This window comes from Falco rusticolus, chromosome 1 (genome assembly GCF_015220075.1).
Source record: "Falco rusticolus isolate bFalRus1 chromosome 1, bFalRus1.pri, whole genome shotgun sequence".
Lineage (NCBI taxonomy): Eukaryota > Metazoa > Chordata > Aves > Falconiformes > Falconidae > Falco > Falco rusticolus.
Window position 1 is genome coordinate 115,966,633 of NC_051187.1, and position 26,667 is coordinate 115,993,299.

Here is a 26,667-nt window from a genome sequence, read left to right on the forward strand (position 1 = left end):
ATGTGACGCTTTCTTCCTGGCAGGCCTCTTGTTCTGCCCACCTTTGTAGCTGCATTTGTGAGATGGGTTGTAATGTTCCGTTTCCCACCAGTTTAAGCACAGGATCGGCCCTGGACTGAACATGGCCGTACAGCTCCCAGGCAGCTCGCAGACAGGCTGAACTCAGGCTATTTTGGAGCCCCAGACAGCGCTCGCATGGGCCTGCAAAACTCTATATAGGATTTAACCTTCATTATGTCAAAAGGGCCTTTGAATATTCATTTCTTTTCAGAAATAATGGTTCTGAAAGTTCCCAGCATTGCCTGTACGGTAACATTTTGCTCCCGCTAGTCTCACCTTATAAAGATGAAGGTCAGGATCGAGTGGATGAGTTGATTATAGCACAATGTAAAGTCTACTGGCCTATTTTTACCCTTCGAAGAAGCTAGAACCCTCTATTCACATTTTATATTCATTTATGCCTATTTGCTAAGTAATTCTTTTCTTCTTCATCTTTCTAAACCCTGACACCTTAATCTTGCTGACATCTCACAATAGTTAATGAGAAACAGCTCCCTGTCTTTTCGACGCTTGCTTTCCCTCTCTTAACACTAAGGCCTGGGATGATAGTTTACTTTGCAAGACTTGAAAATGTTGTGTTGTACTTCTCTTTTGAAAAATACATATATATTAACAGAGCTCAAACCAAGAGCAATAATGACAGCCTTATAAACACCATTACTAGCTGAGGCACAAGTACAGACGCTCTCTTGAATATATTACCCAGGTATTATTTTCAGCTCCAGATCTGAAAGCAATTTCCATATTTTATAGACAAAAACATGACACCTATTGCTAGGAGAAGCACAACCTATCTAATATCTTTGGAAACACAATGCGTCTTCTAAATCACACTGTTTTGGGGATACCTATAAACTCCGTCATGAGGGTATTTCACTAATTCCAGTTCCTTTAAAGTCCATCATCTACTTAAGACATGGAAATACTTTTAACAGGCAAGACCTCTGGCTCTCCAGAGATGAAGTGCTCTGAGAAAACAAGCAATTAAACTCTGTTAAGCTGATGCTCAAGACCTAATTTAGTTAACATTGAAAGAAAAAAACAAAACCAACAAGGGGTTGAATTTGTTCTTGGTATAGTTTCAAAAATCTGAATAAGAAAATCCAGGTGGCTGAATAAACTGTAAACTACTGTTTATGCTATTAATGTGAAAGCAAGAATTAGTAAGTGGGTAGGCTGAACTCATGGGGCTTTCAGCAGGCAGCTGTGTGGGTCTCTTCCTCAGTTTCTCTCCATGTGCTGAAATCATGACAGGAGTATTAGGGGAATTATTGAGCCAGCTGCTGCTGAGCTGAAAAGATATTACCTGTACACCAGGTACACCTTGTCTTTTCATGCCAGGTGAACTCCTCCATGACTGAAATAAAGAATTTTTGCTAAAATAAATACTAATTCTACATGGGTCAAGGGATCTACTTTTTTTGAGCAGGGAAGATTGTTGGCTTATGCTGGTTTTCCATATACAAGAAAGATCATCTGCTTCTTCCAGACAGGAATCATACCCAATGATACCTATTCTTCTAGGGTGATATTCAGGCTGTGAATTCAACAGCCTTTCCATGCATAGCACTTTCTAAGTCCTCTTGAAACTTTGACAGTGTGCCAAGTCTACGTCTTTATAACACCAGCACCTATGGCAAACAGTAAATCTGTTCAGACTCAGGATCTGCACCAGTGAAACTCCTCCTTGATATTCTTCTGACCTCACAGCCTGCCAAAAGTAAGCCAGACCATTCAAAATTGCTTTAGATGGTTGCTTCTCAAGTTTGGATGGGAAATGTAATTTTTAATTCTTTTTTTTTTTTTTTTCTTTCTTTTCCCAGAAATTGATGGGAAGGGCTTTCTTGTTGATGACTGTTGTAGAAACTTTTTTTCTGAATCTAATATATTTATCTCACTGTCTCTTCTCTCTCGGTATTACAGTATTGGAAAACCTTTTCTTGGTGCACTGTTCTCACTTGCTTTGTCCACAAGATGTTTAGGCTGTCTGGAAATACACACCTTTTACATTGCCATTTAAAGCATTATCACTTACAAAAATTAGTTATCCAATAAAAGTCTGGTAGCTCCTTCTAAATTTAGCATGTTAGCTTTGCTAATCTAATAACTATTCTGTGCACTGTTTCACTTATCTGGAAGTCAGGGAGGAGAGGTGGTGGTGGAGACATGACCCTCCAGCATGGGTCTGGTAATAGAGGTGTTACATGAGTTAAGATGAAAAGATACAATATTTAGAATAAGATACTGAATAGTAACAATGGTCCTTTTGAAGATAAAGTACTCCTACTCTAATCCATTTTTGGTGGTGGGGTGTGTGTGTGGGGGGGTTTCAGACTGTTTGGTGTCTAAGTCATAAAGCATGCTGAAAGAACAAGAACCCAAGACACAGTAGAAGCTCTGCTAACCCACTGATGGCTAGTAGTTCACTGAATTTCATTGCAATTCAAAGTTGGACGGTGTATCACAGTGACCATCATGAGTCAATGATGGTTATAACTGGTAAAACTCATCTACCTTTAAGTTTGCTCATACAGATTAGATAACTTTCATGGCTCCATAATATATGTAAAATAAGTCCTTGGTAAGGATGAAACATGGACTGAATTGCTAGCATGCTAATATAGCTGACTTCAGAACAAAGTCCCATTGAATACTTCATTCATCTACCAAGAAATTATCCCAAACCTGGACCAGAACACAATGATCTGTGAGCTTCAAATTTGAGAAGATGTGCTGTAGATTAGGACTAACTCAAAGTCTCCTTAAAATTCTCTTCTGCTTTTACCTACAGGCTAACTCAATTCTTCTTCCCTCTGGCCAGAATGCATGTCAGCGAAGGAGAGATTTATTTCCAGAAACCATGCTGCCTTCAGCTATTTCAAATAGCTCTAAATTATGTGTAAGTATCTCATTTCTTATTGATATTTCTACTTTAATATTACTGAGTGTATAGGTCTGCACTACTCATTTGGGATTTTTTCCTGTAAATATCAATACTAAATTACTAACCCTGTTTGGGCACTTTCAAGACTATCAAGGATTAAGCAAGTATAAAAAGTTCCTGTTCTTTTCTCCTCCATCCTGGCTTATAACTTACTTGAATTTATAAAGGCTTGCAAACTTCAGATACTTTAAATGATCTGTCTGCTTTAGCATCGTCATCATAAAACCTTTTAACATTTCACCTTTGCATTTTTCAGGATGTGACCTTTAGCTTTCTTTGGAAGTACTAAAACAAGAATTAATTCTGCCTCTCCAACAATATCAAATTTCTCTGTCACCAGCATCCTACTTTCATTCCGTAACAGTCCTGTTAACATCTTTCTTGACAGTTTGCTTATTTACATACAGAATTTCAGTTTGGAGATGAGAGGACCTGGGAACAAATGCACATATGCATTCAAGGCCAACGGTATGAGGTACACATAGAGTGATGCTGATGAGCCATACTTGCAGTGCCCCTTGACTAATGTCTTGAATTTTTTTCATTTACATTTTTCCAATTAGCTGGGGACTTTCACTCTCCAATCTTCCTTTTCAACTGTAAGAAAAGAATAGAGCTAATACTGAACTAAATCTGAACATAATTCAGTGTTTGAATCTCTGCTTTATTCCTTGCATTAAAATTTGTTGGGCCAGGATTTAGAGTTTGGTAATGTTTGCAAGTTAAAAAAGGAGACATTACAAGTATCCCCTTTAATATAGCAGTTAATGAGACACGACTGCTCTTCTTCTAAAATCCACTTCTTTATTGCTAAATTCATCTTATCATTTCCTTTCTATATTATATCCTGATAAAAAAATCCCTAACATGATTTTTTCAAGGTTTTATTGTTGCCTTGTTCATTCTTTACATACCAATTGTCCAGGGAAAAAAAAAAAAAAAAAGCTGACCAGCTGACTACACAAATGAAAATGGAAAAAACCAACCCCTATATAAAAGTATTGTTAAAGAAAATACACTGCATAAAAGAGAAGTTCCTCATAACTTCTCCCTTATGCCACTTGCCCCTTCTTCCTGTCTCCAGAATCATCCTTTAATCCTACTTTTACATTTTTGTGAAATAAAAGCCTCAAAAGTTGCTGTAATATGGGAAAGTGTCAGCTCTAATAACACATCTGCTTGGGATACAGTAGTCTTACTTTTTCTTCAGAGGAATATAATCTAGTCTTTTATTAATAATGCAAGTTATCTTCAGAAAGAGATCCTAAGGAGAACTGAACTTTCTTCTCTCTTTTGAATTCACTTTGTTAAAAAAGGTAAATTCCAGGATTATGCCTGTCATCCAAATAATCAAAAAGCTCACTTTGTCTACTTCACTAAAATATCATCTGCAGCTGGATTTGCCTCCCCTCGTCTTATATAAATTTTATGTTTCTTACTCATGCATTATTCCTGTGGCCTGGACTGATTAATTTGTAGGTTTTGCTGTAATACTAAGGTTTTCTTGCACCAATTCTTTAAGAATCTTAGGGTTTTCCACTTGCTCCTATTTGAGCACATACAGTTCTGGGTGTATCCTTTCTGGATACCGCCATTTCTATTTTCCAGCTCCTTATTTGCATTAGCCATCCTGACTTTGTCCTTACATTTAAAGAATTTGCCCCCATTCAGCAGTCCACTGGAAAGGATCGGGGTTCTGACTTTGTACCTCACAGTGTAGACCAATAACATCTGCTTTCTGTCCTCCACTCATCAAATTATACAAAAATTAATCTAATTCTGTTATAGTATGAAAACTTACCAAAAGCACGTGCACGATTTAGGGGTCTTAATTTGTACTCTCATAACTGATGAAGCTGTCAGGCTTAGAGTTTTTTAAAGGTATGAAGTGTTTAAAGATTTAGCTGGACTGGTATTTTAGTTGTGTCTAGGTTCCTAACTCATTGATTTCAGTGTACTTTCAAAGTTTCCTGCTGTGATCATTCAGATTATTGGACGTTTAAGCATCTTACAAAAATCTTGCTTTTGAAAGCTGGCGTTTCAGAGTTTGCTAAGGGATTCCTGAAATTTCTACCAATTCTCCTTGGTTTAGTGAGAAATCACTGCACAGTAAAATTACTTCATTTCCCTATGCCAGGGAACCTAATTAATTCCCATTTCTTTTCAGAAACATTTTTAAAATAAATTGTTATTGATTCTATACTATCTATACTATTCTATAGTATCAGGTTTTACCTAAAAAAGTTTCTTTTTAAGTATGTCTTCCTGTGATCCATGCCTCTGTTCTGGATAATGAGTACAGTATTTGAAGATTTTTAAAAAATAAGCCTGTATACAGTTCATATCAAGGATATGCTGCCTGGCTGCATGTTATCAGGAAATCAGCCATCAAAGCAATAAATGATAGAAGGTATAGCACTGAAATTCTCAAAATAAAAAGAAGAAAATTTTACATTAAAATAAAGCTGCGACAAGGCCCGTGAACCAGAGAAAGGAGTAAGTGCCACAGTTTTGTTCTCTGTTCCCTCTCAGAGAAGTTAATTGTTTTTCATCTTTGGCAGAAAAAGTACTACTGAACTCGGGGAATGAGCTTAGTGACAGCCAAATGAATATTATGTACTGATAAATCAATATGAAAATGAATTACAGAAGTTCTTCCACAAGTATAATGCATCTTCCCTCTAAAGTCGTCTTTGAGTTTAAGCACTGCTGTTTATTAGGTCTTTCACCTGAAGAGGGGAGAGTGGCCATGTTTTCCCTGCTTTGTTCTGTGATTCTTTTACCTACATATTGACTGATGTCTGCACAGCGCGGATTTATGCAGACACTGCTTTCCTGGTGTTGGGATGGAGAGAATAGATTAGAATGTAATGGGATTTTGAAATCTTTATGAGATGGGAACTGGATTTGGTTTGGGTTTCTTCACAAATTCCTATTGGTGAAAGTTTTTGAGAATTGTGATTTACTTTCATTTGGTAAGCAGGTGAAATTAAAAAAAACACCTTCAAATATTGTGAGAAATGGGGCAGAACAGAAGGAGATTTACTCGATGACCTTGGTCTTCAGACAAATTTTCATTTAAAGTTTTGTTGAGAGAAACAGGTTCCAGTAAATGTCTTAATTTAGGTGAAACAGCATATTTTGCTAAAACTGTGATTAGTTGAAAACATCCTGGCCAGCTCTACCAGGAACACAGAAATTATACTACGTTGTTAGGCTTGTTTGCAGTCTGCTGACTTCAGTATGCTTTTATGTTGTCTAAGCATCTGCAGAAGAAGTGTGCTGCTGTTTCGAGCTCAGATCATCAGAAAAGCAAAGGAAGAAGCTGCAGCTTCTCATCAGGTCCTTTCTTTCCCTGTCCTGCCAGGTGGCTGGCTCTGTTCTGCTGCTTCCAGGGATTTTTCTCCCTCTTTCTTGTACTGCCAGCTGCTAGCTGATCCCCCTGCAGCATTTTTCCCAGCTTCTGATGCTGTCTGTTCACTGGTCTCAAATGTTGATCCTGGGACCCCATTCTGCTGGTCACCTGAAGCATCCAGACAGCTGCAATCCAGGCAGTGCTGCATGCTTCTCCAGCTCCACTCACCCCAGGGCTGTTTTCTTCCACGATGCACATTCTAGAGATGCCCAACGGCTCGGAGAACCCTTTCCTCTTTCCCATTCCTTCTCTTGTTTTGAGCTCAGTCACTGCTAATACCCAAGACTGCACCCACTGTTTCTTTCCAGCTGGCAAGGAATTTCTCCTTCTCTTCATCTGCTTGTATCCTGCTCCCAAAAGACACAACTGAGCTTAAAAGTGATAATTCAATCCACATGTCCAACAGAGGAAGGTAAACTAATAGCCAGAGTCTCTCAGTACATTTTTTGAAAATCACAGCACTTAGGGCTTTGAGTACCCTGAATATAGCCACAGTTTATCCCAGAAGCTTGCAGAAAACTGGTATTAGATGGTCCGGTGGGACCAAGGTATCATTTCTTCCCAAAGCTGCAGAAAAAAAGTATAGCATTTTCAACTGCGGTGCCTAATTTTGAACATTCAAAGCATTAAATATTTTGACAGCTGGAGGAGAAAACATGTCCTGGAAATGTCCAGGATTGTTATTCATAAAGTGATGCAATGAGTAGAAAATCTAGTTACTTTAATATATAAAAAAGAAAAACCTTGCATTTGCTGACAGAATCTAAATAACATCTTCGCTTGGAAAGGAAAAAGGGCAAGGGAAAGAAATCCTTTCTAGATGTTATTATGTAATGACAAATGCTCTGATAGCCTCTCTCTTGGACTGATCTGAATAACACTCGAGTCATACAAGATTCCCCCTGACTTTAAGGGTCTTTGGATGAGGCTCTTAACCATATATAGAAAAGATAGCTTGACATTTGCATGCAATAAATTACCCGCTCTTGACTTTACGCTGTTGCAATCTGAACCAACTTCCTTTACACACAAAGTGCTTGCACTGGCTGCTGGCACAAAGAGGTTGGTCTGTATAAGGTCCTGCTTCCTCCTCCCCATTCCAACACAAAAGGCAAATGAACAGGAGCGCAGGCCAGTTTTTATCTAGAAATTATTGTGAGAAACAAGAGTTATGCATTTGAGATACCTAGAAATAAATTTACTACAGCCAGCGGTCTAAGTAGAGTAAGTATAACACAGCCTCACAAGAGAGAGGTTGTTTAAACTTTGAGTGTCTGATGCTATGCCTTTGACTTACTTAACTGTGCTGCTTTGCTGAGTGGAAAATCTAGTTACTTGAATGTATAAAGAAAATGAAGACTTATATTTCATGACAGAATCTAAATAACATCTTATCTGTCCAAGTGAAAATCATGTCCATTACACTAGAATGGTTATGTACATCATCCTTCTAGTTTACATTGTTAGAGTGCTTTTACATCAAAGATGTCATTTTATCTTCCATCAGACATCCAGGGGTTTCTCGTGCAGCCTCTCTCTCCTGCTCTGCCCCCACTGCTCGTTGTTTTACTACCAGGTACTATGAAATTGTAGTATATAGCAGTATATTTTCCCAGCTGTTTTTCACAGGTTAGAGTAAAATATATTTATAACATGAGTAAATTCTTCATTTTATAACATATGACAGGCATTTCTTTATTCAGAGAACTGTCTGAACTTAGAGCAGCAAGTGTATTATTAGAAGTAAGATTTCACCATAAAAGCTTTAAATGGCGTCTTAAAGCTTTTTTAAATAGTGTGTTGTCTGTGGGGCTGTAAATCACTAGCCTGTTAGAGGTCAAAAGATTATACTTTAGAGAAATGTTTCATTCTTTATGAGGGAAACTGGTAAACCAAAGTTACCTAAATAAGCTGTCTGCCCTGAGACTTAGTCATGTGGCAAAACATATCCTTGCTGTCAAATGCAGAGATGCTAATATGAAGACCATATCTATTGTCTTCATGCGGTGCTCATGGATAGCAGCATTTTGTTTATTGTGACAAAGTGAGGCTGGTAGATCACACATATGCTCCTAACTCCTTATCCAAAAAGATCAGGAATTGACAGCAGACTACCTACTGTGGTGAGGTACATGTAAGAAGAAAGCACTTCTAAGAGTCAATAAACACCCACTCTACTCATTCAGAATTTCCTTGGTTTACATGTTTGACCTTGGAGTAAGTACAGCATTCCAATAATGTGACTTGAGTAGTATTATCTTTCTGTTTCTTATATGCATTATCCATCATTAGTTCCTCATAACGTAGGTTTATAGTAAAATTACCGGTGTACTTGCAGAAAAATGTGTATGAATGCATCTGTTTCAAAGAACTTGGTTGTGAAATAGCATTGCCAAGTGTAACGTGCGTAGGGTTATCAGTATGCTTCTATGTTAACCTCTAACAAAATCGTCATAAATTAACTTCCAGCATGGCAGCTTGGATCCTTGACTATCCAACGGCTTTGCCAGCCAGCAACACTTTAATTAGGATTTAAGAGTATGGAAACATAAGTGGCTGCAATTTGTAATGGAGAATTCCAGATGCTTTAAAAATGTCCTTTAAAAGCCCAGAACTGGGATGAATGTAAATGCCTGACTCTGGTGAGCATGTGGGCACATGAGTAGAAGGGACCCTTTCCTAGGCAAAACACGTGGGCATTAATTTATATTTTTAGTCTTTTTTCATACACTGTCGGCTTAATGCTGAAAGAAAGTTTTCATTATCTGAGTTGATAGCTAACAGTCAAAGTTGTTCTCTTGTCTCTGTATCTTTCGGTGACTGGGAAACTGATTTATAACAATACATGGATGCACTGAATTAGAAAAGACAGTTTTAGAGCAGTGACATGTTTCTTTTCCTACAGCGCACAGTCCACTGAGATGCGTCAAACAGGCTGTAGGAGAGCTGCATGCACTTGGAAGGGTTCTCCTGCCCACTCTTTTTTTCTTCCTTCCCTTTTCCACGTGTTCTTTTGCCTCCTCTGACTGCAGCCAGAGAACCGCTCTGCCAGCCAGAGGGCGAAGGGGAAGGGGTGAAGGGCTTACTCCGCGGTCAAAAAGGGCGCAGCAGCTGGTGAGCTGAAACCACAGAATGTTGGTCAGGGCTGGCGGGCACCTCTGGAGATCATCTAGTCCATCCCCCTGCTAAAGAAGGGTCACCTAGTGCAGGTTGCACAGAACTATGTTGAGGTGGGTTTTGAATGTCTTCAGAGAAATCCCAGCTCCTGAATCGAACTGAACCGATCAGCTCAGTGGCACAAACAGCTTTCGCTACTCTGCAGCTTGGCAGTTCAAGATCTTACCCAAATTTTACCCTAAAGCAACTACAACAGCCTGTAAAGGCTTTGAACTTGTACCCAGGCTTGCTTTTACTTCTGAGATTTCCAGGAAAGATTGGGTGATTTCTCAGGGATACTTAAGTGTCCTAAACTGTTCTTTATAAACCTAATGCCAGTTTTCCAGGCTGAGACCAGGTCATTTGCAAACTAGACTTTATATGCCATTTAATTATTGTATTTAATGACATTTCGGAGATGCTCTTTAATTGCACTAAGCTGTGTATGCCCTTTGAGCTGCAAATCTAGGATAATGTTCCTTTCCTACCAGGTTGTACCTACATGGAATAAGCACATCCTCTGTGGCTTTGGATACTAGACACATTCCTACCACTGAAACGTTTTTCCCAGCTCTTCCACTGTGCCCAGTATGCAAAAGGAAATTTCTTTCATACTTCTGTAAACTTTCAAATCCAATGAGCGATGTATACCTTTCTAGCTCAAATTTCTTTTATTTTTGCAAAACAGAGAAGAAATAACAAAGAAAAAATTCCTGTAAGATATCACGATATTCACAAGGTGAATCCAAACTGAATATAAAATGGCTGCTCCCTCTGGAAGGCCCTTATGGAGTACAGCTCAGTGTGCAAAAAGCACATTTGTGATGGTATACGTACATATATATGCACCATATGCCACATGCAGAAGTTTCTGACATAGACAAAATTGTTACGTTCAGGATAGATTTTGTCACAAATGTTCACCTGACTGGATGCATGAACTGAGCCTCTCCCCGAACAAATACAGGCACAGTGATGTCTAAGGAAATAGCCCTTGGCTCAGATCTGCCGTGGAGGCTCCACACTTTCATAGCCGTTTGGGAACTGTATGCTGTTGCTGGGGGCTGCTAAAAGAAAGTAAGATTCCTGAGCAAAATTTGGGCATAAATATTTGAAAAGAAAGATGGCAGCTTCTTCTGTTTGCTGATGACAAAATCGGAGTCCCTTTAGAAAAGAATGAAAAATTGCTTACAAGGCAAATATAATGTCATTGACTTCATTATAATTTACAAACCTTACCTTTTTAAAAATTAATTTAAATATAGCGCTGATTGTATATGTGCATGTATGCGTATACACATATTCATATATACATAACTACAAAAAGGGTAATCATAATGGGTTACCTTTCTGTTAGCAAACTTGCAAAATTGCAGAAAAAAAAAAAATAAGTGTGGGTTAGGTGAGGAAGAATATGCAGTATTCAGAAATAACGTTTATGTTCAGCCAAACAACTGTCTCGGGAGCTTTCATGAGTAAAATTGAAATTGTCAGGACACTCAATATAATGAATACAACTGAAATAATAATAACAACAACAATAATAACGATAACAATAATAATAACAGTAACAATGATAATGATAATAATTTTTATTATTACTGAGATTTGTTTTTATTTTCCCCAGTAATGAAAATAAATCACCATGAAATTTCACTGAGTTTCACTGAGAAGCTATTTCTAACATAACACAAAGAGTTAAGATCATTCTCAATGATTTACTGGAGAGGCTCCAACTTAATGTAACAACTTCAAACGCAATCAATTCCAGCAATGCATTTCAAGTCCTACTTTTTGTTCATATCTATTATATTTTTTTTATTTTCTCATAAAAATCTCTCCTTTTTTTTTTCCTTTTTTTTTTTTCTTCCCTAGGAAGTAAAATAAAGGTTGTCAAATCCAGAAGAAGTTCTCCACTCGCTGTGTGTTTTTCTCTGAGGAAATGACTGCTTTTTAATCTGCCATTCATCTCATCCACATAGGAACACAGTGGATTTTCAGGTCAGATACCTCTCTTACAAATCAATAAGGTGTCGTTGAAAAGTTGAGTTTGAAAAGTATGGTAAAAATATATGTATGTGACTTCGGTGTAAATGAGGTACTTACATGGGTACAATATTGAGAGACATTTGAATCCCTCTTTGCCACCAGAACCCAAGTGGGTTCTTGGCTGGGCTGCACAAGTGATGGAAATGAAGTCTTACTGAATTCACATTTTTGTCAAGGAGATGTGCAGGGTGTTTTTCTTTCAAGCAACTTATTCCTTGAGGTTAAATACATCCATGTACATAGAGAAATTGGGTCATACTCTGTTAGGTTTTTACAAAAATATAACTAGCAAAATCTGTACTTTCTAAAAGGCTATAGAAGTGCCACTGCAAGGCTGTGAGTACCTGGGCAGCATGAACAAGATTCAGCTGTGTTGTGGGAGTTAGTTTTGAATTATGATAATGAAAATGTTTTTTTTGGAATTGATCTAGAGTATAAATAATTGATTTTTCAAAAGTAAAGCTTTTATAAATGAAAGAAAAAAATCTCGTTTTAATTTTAAAAGGGATCAATTATTACAATTGAGCTACAAAGACTGAGCTAGTATTTAAGTAATGGGACTTTTCACAAGCAGATCACTCCAAAGACAAACATCAGGCTGGCCAAGAAGGCATTGGGCGCTTTGGGGATTTTTTTCCCTATGCAATATAAGCTTTATAAAACTACTGTCTATTGCCAACTTTAACCATTATGTGGACTAAAGAGATGGGAACTGGCTGTTGCTGCAGAAGCATTAAATGTCCTTCATTTCTCCTGGTCATTTGTACTGGTTTTGCTGCAGCCAGCTTGTGAGGCATTTTGGCATTAAGGCTATTTCTACACTGTGGCATTTGTTTCCATTTGGATCTAAACTTGCTCCAATTAAGGCTTGTTCCCTTGTTTTCTGCCACTCGTAAATGCAGTAATTCAAGAGTAGTTTAATGATATATGTGTATTTAAAAAACGCTAGCTACCAAGTCTGGTTATTTTATTTTTTTTTATGCCAATGTGTTATTCTGACAACATTTTCTGACAAAACCTAAACTCCATACTAAAGTATTTAAGCAGCTGTATTCCTATAAATACCTTAACTTCATGACTTTACTCATGCTTCCTGAGTTGAGGACCTGAAATGTCTCCCACTTGAAAGAGAAATTTTATTTGTATGCATATAATATACATATGTATACATATATGCACATATACCTATGGACATGTTTCGCTGCGCAAAGGAAAGATGAACCTTGATATATTCTACAAATATTTCTTATTTCATGGGCAGATCCCTGTACAAGAAATATGACGTGATTCGTGCGCTCGAACAGATTTCACCTTCAAGTAGTGTGGAATCTTTAATCTTTTTAAGAAGGATTTCATACTGCTAACAAAATGCTTTTCGACTGGGTAAACTCAGTTGCAAACTTTCCTTTCCTTTCCTTGCAATACTAATTGACAAAACAGCTTTCAAACAAATTATTTTCTTGACTTGTGGGCTCTTCCCAAATGTCTCACTGCTCAAACCTTGCTCTTTCCTTCTTCAGACTCCGGTAACTTGTATGGGAGTTAATGAGCCCCACGTGTCCTGGCTCCCAGCATATGGTCCTCTGCATCAGCAGAACCACCCTGCTCCTCTTTGCAGGGTCATGAAAAATGACATCCTTTCTCAGTACCCTTGTCAACTCCCTTTTTTTTTTTTTTTTTTCTTTTTGTGTGTGTGTGGTTGTTTTTTGGTTTTGTTTATACTCTGAGGACTATATTTGCCTGTCAACTGGCCTTGAAAAAGGTACACTGAATTCAGAACACAGCAAATTCCCTGTGTTGCTATAAAGACAGTAGGCAAAGCAGCGCTGCAGCACTCCATTCTAATCACTTCCTATGAAATATGATACCAAGATCAAGGGTTTAGACTCGATAAAGCCCTCTGCAGAAATCACCCATTTTACCAAAGGATCTGCACCCCTTTCTGCTACCAAACTACAAGGGAGAAAGTCCCAGGTGTGGCACCCACTTTGAATGGAAGTGGTTCTGTGGAACAGTCAAGAATCTATTTAATTTTAGAAACGTGTATGCATAAAAAACCCTCTTTTTAAGCTATCTCAGAAAACAAATCACAATGAGCAGTAGAGAAGCAGCAAAAGGAACTCATCTGATAAAGCAAAAAATAGAGTAAGGCATCTGATCAAATCCAGTGGTAATCACAGGGGGAAAAAAAACAACTCAGGTCTTGAGAACAAGACTGATATATAGATTTTTCATATGGATTTTCCATTTCAAGGTAGATGTCCATATCTAGCTATGTAGGCATTCTCTGTTACTGTCATAGTAATTGCTCGCAGCATTTCTGTGCCATAACGACCCTATAAGCCACGAAACAGGCTATGATTCACTGAAGTAATTTAGCAGAAGAGATTGGCTAAGGGAATGGTCAGTGGCTTTAATTAGTAATTTTTTGTACTCAAATGGATATTGGAAAATTCATGCTGGATGGAAAGAAAAGTCTAATTAATTGGGAAAGAAGTATTCCTTCTTGGGGACTCTTTAACCAGCACAAACCATAAGCCAAACGAATGAATGTAATCCTCTTTCTGTCTCAGTTTGATTAGTTACAGAAACAGATATCTTAAGGGTCATTTTCTTTGACTGTTAGATGATAACTGAGTGTATCAGACACTTCAGTATTAATTTCATAGAGCAGAAAGAACTGCTGAAAGAACTGACTCAACCATCATTTTTGAGAGCTCTCTCAGATCACACCGGTTGCAAAATATGTGCAGTGTACTTGCCTCATGTAGCATACAGCATTCAAAAGCCAGGCCCCATCAAGGAAAACACTTAGGACTGGGGATAACTTTAAGGCTGCCTGTTTGAAGGCTTGGATTTGTTTGTCAGTCCTGTACCACTGTAGTAAGTGGTAGAAATACTGTGAGAGCAATTTTGCATAACAACACAGAGTCAGTCTTAGAAATGGTATATGCCATGTAGTAAGGTAGACATACCAAGTGGGAGCCTGAGAACTGAAAACTACTATAAACTAGTATTTTTTTTTCAGTTTTCAACAAAAAGGAACCTATTAGGAGAATTTTTGTTAGGAAGGATAGGACAAAGATAACTTAATAGCACTTGTCTGTTAGCAAAGTCAGTCTGACTAAATAGGATTCATATGCAAATTTATATAGGTTTTTAGTTCAAGACCGAATTTTATTTTATTATATTTTTTTGCTCTTGGGTTAGTTAGATTCTTACTTTAAATATGCAGTGCATGCATTTGATTTAAAATACACCAGGCTTTCATGGTTTTACAATGTTAGGAAGAAAGCATATATAATAAAAACCATAAATGATAAAATTATTGTATTTTGCAAATAGATTTTACAGTATGTTGGTTGCCCTACAAAATACTAATGATGAGATGTCAGTGAAGTGCTCTCTTTCCACCTCTTCTCTCTCTCTCTATTTGTCTATACATACAATGACAAACTTAGTAATCTCCGTGGTGCTCAGCTCCATGAAACTCATTTCATAATTCTTCCATTGTGAAAGATCTATTAAAAAGTAAAGGTAACCATTCCTGTGTTGTGATTTTGGAACACCATAAATTAAACCTAGTCACAGCGATCAGGGCTAGTCCTTTTCAAAGGGAAGTAACTCTCAAGTGTCCTCATTCCATAAACGTGTGAACCATAAGACCATGGCTATACCTCAGTTGAGAACAGAGGTCAGTCATTTTGGTCTCATTTCCGCACGGGTGGGGCTGATACAGGTTTGGGGTTTTTTTTCCTTTTTTATTTCTGTACAAAGGCATACTCTTTCAGGTGGGTTATTGCTGTTACAGTGCAAACACCTCTTTTGTGTTTCAAGGAAATAAATTAATTTATAAAAACCGGAGGTCCCTTCAGTTACACTCGCTTATGGCAAATGAGATGTGAATGTGGCCCACATCAGGAGTCATATAGTGAAAGACAGTTATCTCCTTTTAATCATCTCCTCCTTTTAATCAGTTAATTCAATTAATGTTGAAAGCAGGGACCTGTGGTGCCCAGGCACTCCCTGGTGACAGCAGAATTTGGCTCAGTAGTAGATATTTTGGGAGGCGGGCTTTACAGAGGCATTCAAGTTGGTTAATATATAGAGTCCAGGTAAACCAAAACGACAGTGCTTCCTTCTGCAGCCTCCAGGGTTTCATCTCATTCCAGTTAACTGAAGGGTAGGAAAGAGATGGCCCTCTGCATGTGCCAAGGCCAGAGAGAGTCTGCTGAGCTCCCTTCATGGCACAAGCAAATCAAACCACCGAGAGCCAGCAGACACTAATGAACGGAAATGAAGTTTGAGGAGTAGTTACGAGAATAATGTCTGCTTGAAGTACTAGTTATGGGTCATAACCGTGTTGAATTACTAACGGATCGAATGCTTTTCGTGGTTGAATGCTATTTGACCTAGGTGGGTAACAGAAAGAGAATATGAACGGAACTTAGTTAAGAGAATATATAAACTATAACTTCCAAAACTAAACTCTTAAAATATTATTGGCTGCGGACGTGAGACAGCCATATGATCTAGGAGTTTCCTTTAAACTTGATCTGATTTCAGTGATACGCACTTTGGCTGAAATTAAACCATTAACTCATCTGTGCACTTAGGTATCCGAGTCAACAGACTTCATCCTTCTTATGCTCAGATCAGCAGAAACATTGGAGGTTATCTTCATTAGCTGTAAACAAAAGCTGCTGTTAAAGTCAGCTTAGGAAAAGGTTCTTTGGAATCCCTTAGTGAGCTGATGTGATTCCTAATGAAAATAGTGATTTAAGAAAAAGGTTTCCACAGTTGAAGAAGAAAGCACCCTGGTTTAGTTTCAAACCACAGCAGACCTGGGGAAATGCATGCAGTTCACTTTCATATACATGTGACAGGTTGCATATTGCTTAACTGGTTTAAAACCCGTGCAGGTGTTTTGTCTAAGTGATCATAAAACAAAGCTAACAACAAAAACCATCGAACTTGTCAAAACACTGAGGTTTTCTTAGTATGTGCTTTGTAGTTTTATCACTTGGTTTTATAGCTTTTAGAATTCAAGTGGCAAATTGTGACGGATTTTTATTGTTAGCTATTGAACCATTTCTTTACCCAGGTACTAATAAAAAAAATAAAAAAAAAAGAAAAAAAAGAAAAAAGATTTCAACTATGTTATAGGTGCTATATAAAGAAATCAGTGTTTAAACAAAACAGGATGTCTAGGAGAACAAATGATACTAAACACTGTCATGGAGCTTAGCTTGTGTAACACTTCATCCCACTCGCAATATACCAAATCCACTTAGACTCTGCCACTTATTTTTATCAAATTTTCCTTTTATCTGTATATTGAACTTCTTTAATGGAAATTATCCATATGCCATACTGTGTGTGCATGATTTATTCTGCATTTGCTTAATAGCTTCATTTTGTGATAGAAGTCTGTGGAAGGACAAAACAAAAGACCAATACCTTAATAGCACTGATGCCCTGAGAAAAGGCACCCATGAACAATTATACATACTTGAAAACTGCAAAAGCAGCTTATCGAGATTCATGACAAAGTTCTTTTACTGAACTTGTTTCTTTAAAAATGCAACATATGCATAAATATATATATGTGTGTGTGTATAGGTATAACCCCTAGAAGTTATTTAAATGAAAAATCAACACAGCTGTATTAGAAAGTAAGTGTGTCAATTTATGCTTTTAAATTCCAGTCACTGTAGTGTTACTATTTACTGAATTTATGAAAAAGAAATGCCAGCTGCCTCATTACAGCATGCTGAAGTGTTCCAGGATCTGACGTAGATATTTTGGACCACAGAATTAGGGAAGAAATGTGGGTGTACCCCTATTTATGTAGCCTGGTGAGAGAACGCATTCCAGGAAGTTAAGGTTATTTTGGAATAGTCCTGCATATTTATTTTACTTGATGTTTGATTGAAACAAAAATCTTTCTAAGGGATGAAAACTTTATTCAAATGGCTCCAGAAAAACACAGCATGTTTTTTTGCTGTATTTTCTATACACTTTATATCTTTTTGCTGGCCTTAAAAATGTTGAATTTTATAGTATGAAAGCAACAGAAGTCTTTTCATTTGAACTAATGGGTTTCTAATGAATTTTATGAATGCTGATATGTCCACAATGCATTTCATACAGTTAAGACATAATGCACTGCTTCTAAAATGGGTCTGCGTAAATTAACTTTGAAGGGTGTCTGTGCTAGTCTTTCACCCATTAATTGCATGATGTGAACACCCCCCTCCAGCAACTGATTTAAGAGCTCACCCCGGCTGATTCTGGCTGGTGGAAATTTGCCAAAATGATTACATCAACTTCCAACAAACCACATGTGCATGACAACAGTCAGCAAACAATTACTTAAAACCCTATAATATAATTTGTAATTTGACATAATAGACTCTTCTTTCAGGGTTCACATTTCCATGACAAAGCCAGGGGAATTGGGGCAGTTCTGCAAACAGGCGTGGGCTCTGGACCATCACTGCAGGAGACCCTTGTCCCTCCTCAGTGCTCCAGGCTTGCAGGACTGCCGTGCTGCCTGGAACCTGGGATTAAAACCGTGGCAGTCACCCTTGGGGGAAGCTCACTGAAACGCCACCATTTTCTTCTTTTTAGCCCTGAGCAATGACGATGCCCAGCTTACATTTTGTCTAACAAGACAGCGAGGGGGTTGAGGAAAATAAACCTACAGTAATGATTTATGGAAACAATAACACTTCCTTGAGTTTTAAAAACATCTGAAAGCAAATGTCATGCCCCTGCCTCCTCCCCAGCTCTATGTGATATTTTCCATCCTCCTGCGTTACAAAGACCTAGCAAAGGCTGAGTCTCAGCAAAGGCATGTTGTGGTAAATATATTTCTGCTTTAACATTTTCAAGAAAGTCACAAATTGCTATCTATGCAACATTTGAAAACTGCAAGATTATCACAGATTTGGGCCTTGAAGTCCTTCTGTTTTCTTTGTTCAAAGACAGAGATCCTTGACGTATGTTCAGGAGATAGATCAGTTTACATTCTCTCCCCCTTTCTCCTTTCCCTCCTCTCTGCTTTTAGCCAAGTGATTTATTTGGAAAATGTGCGACTTCTCTAATCTTCCATTTATGGGCTAAGGGTTCTTTGTAGCAATAAAAGGACGTAAGGCCAGCAAGGAGGAATTATGCAGCATCTATTGTAAGGAAATGTAAAATAATTGCAGTTTTATGTGGGGCGAGGACACTTAGAGGAATGTGAAGTCTTTATCTACAGATATGTGTCAGCATTCGGTTTAGGCTGTGGCTGCCAGAGGAAGATGTCAATGAACTACTTTCTGTGATACTATAAGGACCAAAAATCTCACTTTTCAGTCTGGTTCCCAAATTAATTCCAAGGTGGAAAATTGACTTTTTCCGTACATAATGAAAAAAAAAAAAACAAACGGGAAAAAAAAAAAAAAAAAGAAAGTGTGTTAGAACATTGCAAGTGGTTGAGGGTGTGGAAGGGCAATAGTAATGCTGTTTAATATCTCCTGAATCAGCAGAAAAAGGTTATAAGCCACTTGCAGGCAGCATACGCTAGCCTAAAAGCATGGAATGTGGTTTTCCAGGAATAAAGCGACTTAGAGAGGAAGAGAGCCATAGCTGTGAATGCTGAAAGTTTATCAGTGCTGCTGTATACAAGGCGGTTGATTTTAGGTTGTTAGTAGCTATTATGTCAATTTGTTCTTCCTTCCTCAAGTGTTTCTCTGTGTGATCTGTTTTCACATGCCCTTGGCCCGGACTCGGAGGCAGAAGAACCTGTAGGTTCAGATGAATGGTAATGAGCATTGTCAGAGAGGCAAGAAAATTGAGTCCCCTCTCTAGCTGCCGGGCAGAGAGCTGCAGGAGCTAATTGTGTCAATGATAATGAGACTGAGCAGGCAGCAGATGCTCACGTGCCTTTACAATCCAAATCCCACCAACAAATTCCTCCCACAGAAACTTTGAGGGACGTCTTGGCACCCTGGAGATGGTGATAGACCCGGTCTCAGCCACATGCCACCTGCTAGAGCCATTGTTTAAAAAAGAAGGAGGAAAAAAAAGCCTATTATGATAACAAAGTTGTTTGCTGTCTCTTGCAATGACTTTATGGCACCGGTTTTACCATACTGCAGCTATTGAAAAAAAAGAGAGGAACATCTGATTCTTTAAAGAGAAACATTTGTATTGAGCACTGTTAACAACTTACTTGGGAAGCCGGATGTTCAGTGTATGTTACATATTCTGCTGATAAACCATGCCTGCCTTTTTCCCATTACAGCTCCCACTGTGCCTGCTTCCTACAGCAGGTTTACATTTCCACATGTTTTCCCATGACATTGAAGCAGAGAGTATTTTTTTTTCTCTTCTTTTCCCAGAAAAATCAAGAATAAAAAAATGCAGATACCCATGTGGAGTGCTGCATAAATATTTACTGTAAAATAAAATAAACAACATATTTGGTCCTTATTCACAAAGCAGGCTGCATGGTGAATTGTGCCTGAGGTTTTGAAGATAGGAAGGCCATAAAGGAGACAGAAGACTGTCCCTTAATGACAGTCCTTTGTAACACAGGCTTGCCAAATGCTGCAGCAGGGAGAGATTCAGATCCTTCCAGGAAGCGTTTGCCCAAGAGCGTCTATTTCTAGAGAAATCTGACCAAGTGTCCTTTCTTGCCACAAGACTTTGTGTCCAGCTTTGCACTCCTGCAAGGTTCCCACTCTTCAAGACAATTTAAACTGACCCGGAAGCTGTTCAAAATCCTTCGGTGGATTGGGTTGGTTCCCATCAACCCCAGGGTCAGAAGAAGACAAAAGGGTCTTAAAAACTCTGGAGTTGCCTCTGGGCCCGCTGTGGCTGCACGCAGCCAAGCCCTGGCTCTGCTGGAGACGATGGACCCTTTCCCATCACGAGTGTCCGGCATCCTTATAGCATGCTGGTCGCAAGCAGCTGCTGGCAGTAGGTACACATGAGTGGATCTGCATCGTTTGGCTTAGGCTGTCAGTGGAAGATTGAACACATGCTTTGTCTGGCCTGAAGACACTTGAAACAGCAATTATGCTCCTTTTTTTAAACTCCCAGGGGCAACGGAGAAAGTTACAGTTCCATGAAAAGCTTAGGCCGACTGGTAATTTGACAAAGTATGTATTGCAGCCCTGACTAAATTCACATCTACACCAAACTTCAAACCCTTCCTTTACAGAAACCCCACTCCTTTTGAAGGAAAGAAGTGTCACAAATGCAGCTGCTCCTTCTGCTCTGTATAAAGTAAGAGAGGCCTTGAAAACATCATCACACGCTAGTTAGTGTGTTGCAGGGTACAAGAGCAAGACGTTTGTCAAAGCAGAATAGCACTGCTGTAAGGCACAGAAAGCCTTTCACATTTATTCATGTAAAGTATTTCAAATTCCAGTGCGTGCAGTATATTAATTTCTTAACATCTGGAGTAGAACCAGATGTGGGAAATCCAATGCAAGTACACCACCATGTAAGGCTGAAAACCAGTAAGCAGACCTCAGGCAAAGAGCACAGATGTTGCTAGCGCTCGAGTCTAAGTTTTTCCCCTATGGGGAAAAAGAGGTCTGGGGTCTCTGCACTGGCCACCAGTCCAGCCCCACGGTGGCTGCATTGTTAGGGGACAGGAGGTGACAGAGCATCTTTGTTCCTCAAGTTCCACTTTGCATGAACCGAAGGTTATAGCTACTGTACTCTGAGGCATCTGGCTCTCCTTGTTACTTGTGGTGACAGAGATGGACAGAAGGAAAAAAATGATGCACGAGGAAATGGGCAGTAGTATCTGTCATACACAACAGGACCTACAGCTGGGTTTCGGTGGCTGTGTGAGAAAGTGGAACAGGGCCACACAGTGTCACCCGTGTCAGCTTAGGTGTGGTGGGAAAGGTGTACCATGGTTCTGACAGGCGCCTTTTATCCCAAGCATGTGTAATATACACAGCCTCATTTTGCTGCAGTACATACATTATTCTTAAAGGCAATTTGGGGTAAACAGCTATCAAACAGAGATATTCTACTTCATGCTTTACAAGGAAATAACTACACGAAGTGATAAATTAATTAGAGTGATCAAACAATGGAATTTCCATTATATCTAGTACTGTATTAACTAATCCTCAAAATAATTCAGAAGCATCCAGTGTTACATTACAGGCATTTACTTTTAATAGAAATTTAGTAAACCGTAAGTCTCAGGCATGTGCATTTGGTAAAACTTTGAGAGATAAATGTTTTATTGGCTCAGAAAGAGACTGAATATCTAGGTACAGTACTTACCATGCATGGAACATATACGGGTTTAACTGGCTATTTATATACACAATGCTGCATTGCAAAACTGCCATGGAAATTTACTCATGTAGAAGAAAATCTGATCCCCTGCCCTTTGCCACGATGATTGATGATAATGTAAAATCTGATTTTGAACTCACTTATCAAAAAAAAATTTCTCACCCATCAGCAACTGTAGAGAATTTTGTGACTTGATGTATTTTAATGAATGATCAGATTATTATTTTTTTTTAATCAAGTTGGAAAAGTGAAAATATCGGAGCTCTGAACTAAATTCCTCTGTTTATTTCTGGGTCTGGGTAGGAAGAAGCCTTTGCTTCAGGGCTTCAACTGGCCATTTGTTGGGGCAGAAAGATACTTTTTCCTGATCCAGCTATTACCTTTACCGAGTGTTTCCTGGGTGTCTCTGAGGTGTCCTTTGAGACTGCTCGTGCCGGACACTGCACGTGCACAGAAGGGGCAGTGCTCTGACTGGGAATAGACCTTGGTAGGCAGGGTATCTTCAGCAGGATTCCTTTAAGGTACAGGTGTATGTGTATGTAGTATGTGTATATAAGGCATGGATTTTGTGGAGGTCAGGATTGATAGTATCATGTAGATATTTTTTTTTTCTTTTCTGATTTGCCTGCCAGGATCCCTGTCCCCATTTTAGATCACCAATTCTCTGCCTTTTTCAAGTGAACTAGGTAACTGATGCCTGATAGAGGTATGCTGTTTAGTATTTCACAGATTAAAATATACACCCTACCGACTGTATTGGGGCTTAATTAAGAAGACTGTGATACAGAGGTCGTATCTGTTAATCCAATGGCCCATTCTGCCTTGAATATTTCTTAAAGCAATCCAGCCTCTGATGCACCTCAGTTCTGAAAAAGGTATCGGGTGTAAGCACGACTGATAGTAGATTGGACAAATACAGTGTGAATTTGTGACGAGTTTTATAATACGGTCATCTGTGCAAAAAATCAGATCGAAACGTCAGCCTCCTTTCACCCACACCACGGAGCAGCATCGTCCTGACCTTTGGTCAGCCTATTTGTGGGTCCAAAAGTGGGGATAAAATGGCAACGCTGGTTTGCCTACAAGGCAACTCATTCACCCAGTTTGCACTCATGCTGCAACAGATGGAAATGTAAAGTACAAAGACCGGGGAGAGCTCTGTTTTACTTGGGGAAACAAGTTTGTTGAGGAGGGATGGAGGGAGAGGGGGGCAGAGAGGGAGCAAGAAAGAGAATATGAGGGAGAGAGAGAATAGGGAGAGAGGAAGCCCCCCAGTTTTGTCATGTGTTGTGATAGAAATATTCTTTTAAAATACACTTCTGACTTAGGAAGACTTGTCTTTCACATTCATTACGCAAGTGTCAAATCAAATTTTGTCTTGCTATGTCTTGTGCGCTGGAGCATAGTGCATATGACATTTTGTAACATAATGCAACATAAGGCAATAAATCACACTGAAAGTGAATAAAATCTCATTTTTGTGTGTGTGTGTGTGTGTGTGAGGAAAGGAATGAACCAACCGGCACTGTGCTAATTTCACTGTGCTTCTGTCATTGTTAAGAAAATTATTTTCTTTCTCCCCCATCCCTGTTGAGGGACTATTTCTCAAAATAGTTCTTCAAAGTAAAATTCTCTGTCACCGAAGTTTTGCATATATACTGCGCATCTAGGGGATCAGTAACTTTTAGAAGAAAATATATGCTTGAGAGCTCAATAAAACTCCTCAGAGAAACAAGACAGACTTTAAAGTATATCGACCACAGAAATGAACCTACTTTCAGCTAAGTGAAAAATTAATTAATCTGTTGCACAGCTGTGTTTTGTGAAGCAGTACTGTAGGCAAATGGAAGTGCTGTTTGGAGTCAGTTTGTTTTTCTTCCTCAGGTACATCACTGGAGAATTTGAACGCAACTTTTGAGAAGAACATTGTGCTGAATAGACCCATATTAGGTGGGAATAACCAAGATTACTCTCCAGGAGGCCAGCAGCACTCCACTCACGTGCCTAACAGCATTCACAATACCACGCTCCCCAAGAAGTGTCTGCTGGCTGCACGTGGGACTCTCCCTTTTCTTTGTAAGGGAAGTCTGCCATGTCAAAGGTGGACTGGAGTTTAACAGACTTTCAGACAAAACTCTTTCACTGGATATGGGAGGAATCAGCCTTGGCAGTGCTGTGGATGCTCAGAAGCGCCCTACAGAAGTATCGCTTCTAGAACCACCACGCGCTTAAATATTGCTGAGTCTAAACAAACAACCCTAAGATGTGATCCTCCTCACTTTTAGGTTCGAATGAGTGTCAGATGAAAAAAAAAAAAAAAAATAGGCAAGGCTTTTCATTACTTCAGTTCAGAATTCAGATAAGGACTATTGTGCCAATGACATTTTATCATCATTATAAGCGTAAATGGCTAGTTCCAAGGCAGTGTGGACTTAAATGATAGTATTATATATAACCTGACCAGTGAAGTTGCAAAATAAAAATGTATTTTTAAAAAGAGAAAAAAAGAAAAGAGGGCTCTAATTCCTATCTGTAGGTATCCTGCTATCTGTTAATACACAGAGTATGCCTCTGAGAAAGATGGATGTGATGAAGTGGAATTACTATTTGGAAGGTGATAAAAATTGCATTAAACAAATTCTGCATATCTAAATGTACTAAGCAGTTACTTTCAAGAACACGTTATCATTTAAGAGTATGTATAACATTTGGGGTTTTAAGTAGTGAAATTATTTTTACTATGAATTATTCATCTCCTGTACTCATCATATAAGGGGGCAGTGACTTCTTTTATCAACAAAATGCTTTTTATTGACACTAAGAACAGCATTTAATTGAACCTATTTCCCCAATTATCGTCAGAAAAGAGTTTACACTAGTGTTTTGGAAAAATGTTTTAGGAAGATTTATCAGAGCTGCAAAAAAAGCTGTCCATGAACTAATGGAATTAGATTATCTTTGAATTCTCTCCACCAGAACTTAGAATGGCCACTAATTCCTTTCTTTGCTCTTTTGGTGTTTGCGAAGAGGTTCACTAAAGCCTGAATTGATATAATTATTGGCTTGGATTGTTAGAGATTTAGGCCAGATGGCTATGGGTTTCTAAAGTCCCAGTTGCTTGTGTTAGCTTTTCTAGTTTGCCTATAGGGTTTGGGGATCAGCAATTTGAAAGGGCTGCAAACTTGTAAAACAGTATTATTCATGGGGGCAGAATGTTCATCAGCGTGACCCAGTACTAAATACATTTATTATGGGCATTTCTATTCTGCACAATTTGCCACACGGCGCTGGTTTGTGGAAAAAAAAGAAAAAGAAAAAGAAAAAAAAGAGACAATGGCTTATAAAATGCTTTTGAATGCTTAAAAAGAGGGAGAGTTCACGCTGAGCCTCCTCTGCTTTCTTTTTCAGCAAGAACCTTCTTAGTGACTTTGGCTGAGCTCTGCTGAGAGTAAGTAAATTGGGAAAAACAGAGATTTACTTTTCACATTTTTTGGACAGGCGGGGGGGAATATGAGAGAGAAAGGGGAGCAATAAAAGAGAGAGGGGAGCAATAAAAGAGAGCGATGGTATGATTATGGGCAGCGCCAATAAACAAATGGACAAAGTTAGCAGCAAAAGAAGGGAAAGCACGGCGAGGCAGTGGCTAAAATGCGAAACTTAAAAAGCAAAGGCAAGAAGGAGGAAACGTGAATCACATCCCAGGCAGGCCCGTCTGGAGGGAGACGGCGCATCGCCGGGAGCTCCCGTAAGGATCTGTGGCATTCCTGGTGCGCACAAAGCGCATCACCGACTCGGTCACAAGGCGATTTTCTTTTGTGCAAACGGGTTGCAGTGTAAACGTGAAAACAGTTCTCAGCAGTCGCAGGGAGGCAAGGAATGTGTCACTTCCCCAACACTTAATCTGCCTTGTGGCTTCTTTTTCTTTAAAACACTTGGCACGTAGAAGGTGCGCTTGGCACAAATCGTCACGGTGAAGCACGAAGTGCTTTTTCAACCAGGGCGAAAAAGATCCTCTGGAGAACCGCTGGAAGAGCCCCGTAAAATGAGCCCAGGCACACGCACGGAGGCAGGGGCACACACAGAAGACCCAGGCTGAGGCAAACGCAGCTGCGCCGAGGACAGAACCGCGGCGAGCGGGAGCCGGGGGAAGGGCAGGGGGGTGCGAAGTGTTCCGGACTTGGCGCGGAGGCGGGAGAGGTGCGGGGCAGCGGAGCGGGCTCCGCGGTGCTGAGCACGGCAGGTAATAGGTGCGGCAGCGCCAGCAGCCGCTGCTGAGGCACGGTGACAGGGACGTGTGTGTGTGTGTCCCCCGCCCCTTTACTAAGCCGGCGCGCCGAACAGAACCCGGTTAGTTAAGCAAGGGAACCTAAAAGTATGTCAATGAGGAGCGCGATCGCATTTTTTCGCGGCAGGAAGGGGAGGAATTAAACCCTCAAAAAGCCGCTCGAAAGTGCTGGGGGGAGGGGGGGCCTTGCACCGAGTTAAAGTTGCCCTTCAGCCGCTGCCCCCCCGCCTCGGCAGGGCGGGCAGGGCCGGCGGAGGAGGAGCCCCCCCCCCCCCCCAGCCCCTCCCGGCGCGCTGGGTGCGGGCGCCGCGGCGGCCCCGGCGGGCGGCGGGCTGATTGGCTGGGCCGGCGCGGCACATGCCGGGCCGGGGCTTTGTCTGGGGGGGGCTGGGGCGCGGTGGCGGCGGGTTTTAGGCTGGAGCCGCCGAGCGGGGCGGGCAG

The 26,667-nt window shown here is 39.7% G+C and overlaps 1 long non-coding RNA gene across 1 annotated transcript; it reads left to right on the forward strand.

The window, feature by feature from the left end:
* Positions 1-2,422: 2,422 nt before the first annotated feature.
* LOC119152437 lies at positions 2,423-24,531 on the forward strand. The gene is made up of 3 exons (XR_005105778.1): positions 2,423-2,959; positions 11,451-11,576; positions 23,826-24,531. It is a non-coding gene; the product is annotated as an uncharacterized LOC119152437 (long non-coding RNA).
* Positions 24,532-26,667: the final 2,136 nt, after the last annotated feature.